The sequence below is a fragment of the Coffea eugenioides genome, unplaced genomic scaffold, assembly GCF_003713205.1.
Source record: "Coffea eugenioides isolate CCC68of unplaced genomic scaffold, Ceug_1.0 ScVebR1_1376;HRSCAF=2216, whole genome shotgun sequence".
Lineage (NCBI taxonomy): Eukaryota > Viridiplantae > Streptophyta > Magnoliopsida > Gentianales > Rubiaceae > Coffea > Coffea eugenioides.
The window spans coordinates 109740-117188 of record NW_020861772.1 but is presented as its reverse complement, the minus strand read 5'-3'; positions in this window follow the sequence as shown (position 1 = coordinate 117188).

Sequence of the window (7449 nt, the reverse complement as noted above, 5' to 3'; positions counted from 1 at the left end):
GTTTGTTTTAGTTTTGGTGGTTTGTAAGGACCCTTCTTAGGGTCTCTCTTCTGCTGGTTGTGGTTATAGTGTATTAGAGTGGTTTGACTCGAGACTTTTGAGGATGTAAATGTAACTTTTGGGATTGTATATATATTGTATATAGTGCTCTTTCGATTTATCTAGTTTTATTGCTTTAAGTTTTGAGTCCTGGCGCGAGCTAGGCAGGCGGCCCGCCGATACCCTTGGGTTCGCCCTTGGGAGAAGTGGGGTCGTCACAGTTGGTATCAGAGCGCCTAGGTTAGAGGACTTGGGCAAGTGGGACATACGCGATAGGCACTAGGCATACTTGACCATTTTAAGTTGAATGATATCTTTTAAGCTGAAATGCTGGTGAACTGACGAATTAATGTTTTGTAGGTATGTATCCGGGCGGTTCGAGTGGTGCGGGACCCAGTGGCGTGGGACCTCGATTTCCGAGTTCGAGAGGCGTAGAGGATCGAGTGCTGCGTAAGCGGGCTATCCGCTATCGGCAGAGACCTGGAGAGCCTTACACTTTATACTCCCCTTTTGGTCAGGTGGCGCACCGATCTTGTGGATGTTGGTACACATACTGTTACCCTGACGAGGTCGTCCTGGCTGTGGACGACGAGCGACGCAGCCTGCTTAGACAGCTAGGCGAGGCTAGAGAGGTTGGCCTTGGGCAGGCGATGCGTATTAGGGACTTGGAGCGGGGTCTCCGAGAGGAGAGGGAGAGGACGGATGCTTTGCACCGTCAGCTTCAGGACACACACCTAGGGCTGTCAACGGTCCGGGTCTGGACCCGGACCCGGACCGGACCCGGCAACATTTTCCGGGTATGGATAAGTATATAGAACCGCGACCCGGACCCGGACCCGAACCCATTTTATCTAACAGAAAAGCGGGTCGAATACGGGATATATCATTCCGACCCGTATTAGACCCGACCCGTTTTAATTAATTAATAATTAGAAAAATATACCAATCTATCTATCAAAAATCACCAAAAGACATACACGTTCTTTCATTTCCCCAATTTTTCGAACCCTACTGCCCTAGCCGCACATCTCCCTCTCACTCTCTTTTCTCTTTTGCTGTGCCTCCGCCCTCCGCCAGTCCGCCGTGGAACAGGCGAAGCCAAATCCATTTCTGATGCCTACGCTGATGGTTGCAGCTCCAAAGAAGCCCAGCTCTTCTAGGCTTCTAGCAGTTTCTGTTTTGCTGCCTCCGCCAGTCCGCCGTGAAACCCGCGACGCTCTCTCCATCTCTGACGCCTGACGGTTGTAGCTCCAAAGAAGCCCAGCTCTTCCAGGCTTCAAGTAGCCCAGCTCTCTTTCTCACAGTCACATGTAAGCTCCGTAGATGCTCTTCGTCCAGTAAGCCTTACGGCTTATGGTTTAAGCTATAAAAGTTGAGCACGGAATTCTGGATTGTTTGGTCCTCGTGTCACTGATTCAATCAGAGGCACTTATAGCAATTCTAGACTGGTCATCTTGTTTGTCCGCAGTAATTAATTTACCCAAATGTGGCAGATTTCTATTTCGGCAATAAAAAAAAAAGGATTTTTATTTGGAGTAATTTTTTGGATTAATTGCATTTTGCACTCCTCCACTATGCGTAGATTGCATTTTGCATCTTCAACTATGTGAACTCATTATTATTTTGCATTTTGCAGTGAGCTATGTGAAACTCGAAATTTTCATCTTTTTTTAAATCTCTAAAAATTTTATTTCAATACGACAAGATTAGTGTAATTGGTCTAATTATGTGAGATCCTGTTGGGCCACGCTTTCTTTGTAGTTCACTTCTGAAACCCCTCAGAGTAAATTTACTTCCTTCACATAAATTGGCATTGGCCGTATGCCTCAGTTTGCAAACATTAAACGAACTTGTATCCTACTTTTGAATGCTTGAGGAAGCAAAATGCTGTTTCTTTCTCCCAAGCCTTAGCTAAGATTTAATGATGATTGAAGTTAAATAATCTGGCCAGCTGCCTAACATTTTTAGTGAAATATTCTGCTTGAATTGGAATCTTACCGGACTCGGACCCGGACCCGAGACCCGGCGGGTGCGGTTCCGGGAGACAGATTAAGAGACCCGTCGGGTATTTGGGTCGGTTCCGGAATTAATACAGTGTGACGGGTCCGGGTTCGGATTTATCAATTCCGGCCCGGACCCGGCCCGTTGACAGGCCTACACACACCAGCACCTCTTCGCTATGAAGAGGTAGCTGAGGGATAGGGCTCGGAGTATGTCGGTCGACTGCGAGCTCCTACTAGATCTAGCTGCAGAGGCACCGCCACGGGCCACCGGTCAAGAGAGGATGGACGAGGTGGACACGTTAGGTTCTGTTGGGAACCTGGGCCCTAGGGGAGACGATTAGGGTCGCTTTTGTACTTTTGTTTAGCTAGTGTATGACTTTTGTTAGAACTAATTCGGCTAATTCCTTTTGTTACTTGGCCGACTAACTAGATTTTGGAGCCGGAGTGCTCGTGTATATTGGGTTTTGTACCGACTGGAGGTCGGGTAATGTGTAAATCTTTTGGTGTGACTTTGTAAATACGTGTATATATTTGAATAGAATTTTGAACTTATCTTTTGTGTGCCTTTTGTGCGTAAGTTTTGTGTCTCTTCTTTTGCTCATAGTCTGGATGATAAGTATACGTATTGTTCCGAATTATAGACTTGTACACTAGATGGACTCCGGTGGTCCAAGTGGAGCTAGAGGGCTAGGACAAGGCTCTGAAGGAAATAATGGAAACGGGCCGGATCAAATAGCTACAGCCATCCAGCGGATGGCCGATCTGTTAGAACGCAACTAAGCCGTCAAATGCAGGGGACAATCGACCTAAAGGGCCAGCAATAGTGTATGCAATGGGTCAACAGGAGGCGATTGACCCTTCGGCAGGTTTTGAAGGTACGCTTTGACCAGCGAATTAATTTCAAGGACAAAATTGTCCTAAGTGGGGGAGATTGTGAGGCCCCAGTCCGATCGTAAGTCGATATTAGAGTTATTTGATATTCGGTATGGAAAATAGGGTTTTATGGCTAGGAAGGAAACCTTAATTCGGTTGAGCTTGAAAATCCTAGTTTATGTATTATGATTATAAGGTTCAAGCTATAATTTATAGTCGGTATTCTAGTGTGTGCCTTGACATAGGTAAATATAGGATTTGTTTACAATATTAGAAAGTTTAAGTGGAAGATTATTTATCGCCTGCCTTTTCTACATTTTCTTTATTAGAAAAATTTCCAGGATAATTTTTATGAGTAAATATGGGTTTTCGATGATTTTTCAAGTATCGGTTAGATTTTGAGAAAATAAGAACGTATATCGGATGTGGGACCCACTAGTGCGGTAAGTTCGGAAAAATTCGGCCAATTAGGTTAAAATCTGGATACTGTGTAAAATTTATCGGGTGTTAAGAGATAAGTAGAGAGTGAAATTTGATTGATGTGAGAGGAAAAAGAAAGATAAGATGCATTTAAGAGGTGACAAGTGTCACTCTCTTATTGGTTATACTTTATGATTTACTATTCATGTTTTTGACTTTTGACCCAAAATGGTTAAATATCTTAAAAATTGCACAAAAATTACCATTTCTTACCTCCTCCATAGCCGGCCCTCTCTCTTGCCAAGAAGGAAGAAAACTTCTTCAAACTTCAAGCTTTCAACTAGCTCAAATCATCCAAACCAATTGCCTAAACTAGTTTCTACTCCATACAACCTTTCCATTTGGTGTTAGTGGTGAGTTTGGTGAAGTTTTTGGAAGAGCTAAGGTGGTCTAAAACTCCTCTTCTCTTGTATACTAGGTAAGTGATGATTGAACATACTCCTACACCTAATGATGCTTAAGTTATGCTTAGTAGTGGCTAAAGTGATGATATTTGTGATTTATTTCTTGATTTGAAGTGATTTGGTGAAGTTTTTATATTTTTGAGGAATTTTCTGGTTTAATATGAATGTGATGTTGTGGTCATCTATGATGGTTGATAATGAGGGGGAATGACTCTAGTAGGTGTGAATTAGTGATAATTGCAACCAATTTTGGGTTTGGATTGAATTGTGGAAAGTTAGGGTTTTATCACCCCTTATTCTGTCCAGTTTTGGATCATAGGGTTAGAGGCCGAATTGAATTTTACTTAAAACATTAAAGTTGTAGGTATTGATGTGTTTGAGGTGCCTGTAAAATTTCAGGTCATTTGGATTAGTGTAGAGTGAGATATGTCGATTTTACTGTTGCTGTTCAGGGTTGATCAGAATGTGCGAACTGTGTTTGAAATGGGTTGTTTTGACTGGTATTTCTTTGGATTTGGATGTTGGTTTCTTTTGATGAAATGTATCTGGATGTATTAGCTATCATATGCCTTTGGAATTTCTGGATTTGGACTTGTGTAGGCTGAGTTATGATGTTTGTACTAGAATACGGTTTGTGATCCTGTTTTGCGATTCTGGTATAGAGTCTTGCATTTTTGACCTTGTTACATTCAAAATTGGACAAAGTTTCCTTCTTAAATATTGTATCCCCTTAAGTCCTGGATATCCCTGTAAATTTTCAGGTTAAACGGATTAGTATAGCCTGATTTATAAACGAAATACTCAGACCTGTTGTGACCGTCAAATTCTGTTACGTTTTTGGAAAGTTTCTGACCGTGATTTTTTTCGATTTTGATAGAGTACGATCTGGATGTCGACTTCTTCATAAGAAATGTAGAACTTGGCCACAGCTTTGAAACGCTATAAAGTGCGTCAAAATCTGAGTCCCGTAGCTCTAGTTATGATCGAAATAAGAATGCATGTCAGAACTGTTTTTATATCCGGACAGTTTACGACTGAAACATTGGCTTCACATTTGACTAGATTACAAGCTGTTTGGGCTTGCGACCAAAACACCAAACTTATAGCCCTATATCAGAGCTTTCTAACGCCCTTGGAAATTCATGAATCGGATTTATAAAACCTGAGATATAGCCGAGCAAACAAGGCCTGCCCGTGAAAATGACCATTTTCTGGTCAGATCTGTTTTGGTCCTGATGACCAATTTCCGTTCCGGATTTGGATTGCCGACCTTCACGAAAGTTGTTCCATTTGGAATGAACCATCTAACTGCCAATTTTCAGCTCTTTTGACCATGTGTAGCATAGAAAACAGTTTGCACTCAAAACTGACCATTTGTGCCTTGGCCAGATTTCGTAAGTGATTGTGTTTGGTTCATTTGGGACTGAAGCCTCCAGTTTCAGTTCTGGATGTCTTCATAACAGTTGTTGTTCATCCTTTAAGCTTCGATATGGCGTCTCATACGCCTTAATCCGATATTCGTAGCTCAACTTATGAGCAAACTAGAAACGAGTGTCAAATCTGCCGGTTCCGCTAACGGCCGTTTCCGTTTCCGTCCGTCATATTTACGTGCGCGCGTGTCATTTTTGCCGTTTTTCTTGTTTTAGGCACGATAGTAGCCGTTTGCGATATTATGTGACACAATCTACTATTTCAGACGGTGGTGAGCTGGGCGGAACTGGTGGGGCCCACTACTAGCTGTTCATTTCGATCCGACTACGTGTTTTTGCTATTTCAGAGTCTGAGTAAGTATTCATGCCAGTTTGGTGTGTTTTCTTTGCTATGTGTTTGAGATGTGTGAAAAGGGTACTTAGGCGAGGGTGTACTTTATCGCACTCGACCTAAACCCTAATTTGAATGTATAATTGTACTTGGCATATGTATATGAACCTTTTGGAACCAAAACCCTTGAGCTTGTGGCTCGGGGCGACTTTCGAGTAAAGTTTGTGAAGTTTGCAAAGTTTGTGAGTTCGTGGGCCCGATCTAAGACCTGTATGGACTATTCGAGCCAGTTAGGGCTTGGTCGAAGTCAGTCCAACTTAGTCTGAGGTCACCAAGTTTGTAGGTTCATGTTATGAACCAATTTTGTGAATCCGGTTCACCGAGAAGGTGACCAAGTTTGTGAACCGAGCTTGCGCCGCAAGTTCAATTTCGTTCGCTCGGGCAAGTTTGTGAGGTGACTGGCCAGTGAGGGTGATAAGGTGTCGGTGGGTGTACAAGTGAAGTTCTACGGACCATTGAGTGTGGTCGACGGAGTGTCGGCAGGAGATCACGCATGGCATATGAATTGGCTTTGGAGCCACCTGTATCCTTATTATGTGATGTTACTTTTCTGCTTTTGCTTTACTTTTACTGTGTAACTGTTGTTACGTGAAATTTATGCTTTCGCCCCTGTTTACTTACTAAGCATATAGCTTACCCCTTTCCTTTTGTTTTCCTTAGCAGGGGCCGACGCGGGGACTTTTGGCTCGTACACTAGTATAGTTAGATTGGCTTGTATTAGTTAAACAGTTAGGATGTTTGTTTTAGTTTTGGTGGTTTGTAAGGACCCTTCTTAGGGTCTCTCTTCTGCTGGTTGTGGTTATAGTGTATTAGAGTGGTTTGACTCGAGACTTTTGAGGATGTAAATGTAACTTTTGGGATTGTATATATATTGTATATAGTGCTCTTTCGATTTATCTAGTTTTATTGCTTTAAGTTTTGAGTCCTGGCGCGAGCTAGGCAGGCGGCCCGCCGATACCCTTGGGTTCGCCCTTGGGAGAAGTGGGGTCGTCACATAGTAGGGCTATAATAAATGAATAATTTCTAAATAAAAAGGTATTTTTGAGAAAAATATAAGAAATTTGCGAGTCCTCACACTAAGTGAATATCTAGATGTATTCCTGGACGAATTGGTGTCATTGCCACCTGAAAGAGAAATCGAGTTTAAGATTGATTTAACACCTGAAACTACTCCCATCTCAAAAACCCCATATCGGATGGTGCCCGCAGAACTTATGGAGTTGAAATTTCAATTGCAAGGCTAGAACGGGGATTTATACATGAGAGTGAGTCACCTTGGGGCGCTCTAGTGCTTTTTGTCGAGAAGAAGGACGGAAGTTTGAGGTTGTGCATTGATTATCGAGGGTTGAATGCAGTGACCATTAAGAATAAATATCCTTTACCCCACATTGACCTCGACCAGCTACAAGGGGCTATGGTGTTTTCTAAATTAGATCTACGACAAGGATATTACCAATTGAGAATTAGGTAAGAGGATATGCCCAAAACTGCCTTTAACACTCGATATGGGCATTATGAGTTTGCAGTGATGCCTTTTGACTTAACTAATGCCCCACCTGCATTCATGGATTTAATGCATCGGGTGTTTAAATCTTACTTGGATCGATTTGTGGTGGTGTTTATTGATGATATTCTGTTGTATTCTAAGACAAAGAGAAGCATGAGCAACACTTGAGAATAGTATTACAAACCCTGACAGAACATCAATTGTTTGCCAAGTTTAGTAAGTGTGAATTTTGGCTAGAGAAAGTATCGTTTCTAGGCCATATAATCTCAAAAGATGGACTCACTATAGATCCAGCTAAAGTTGAAGCTGTTGCAAAATGGAA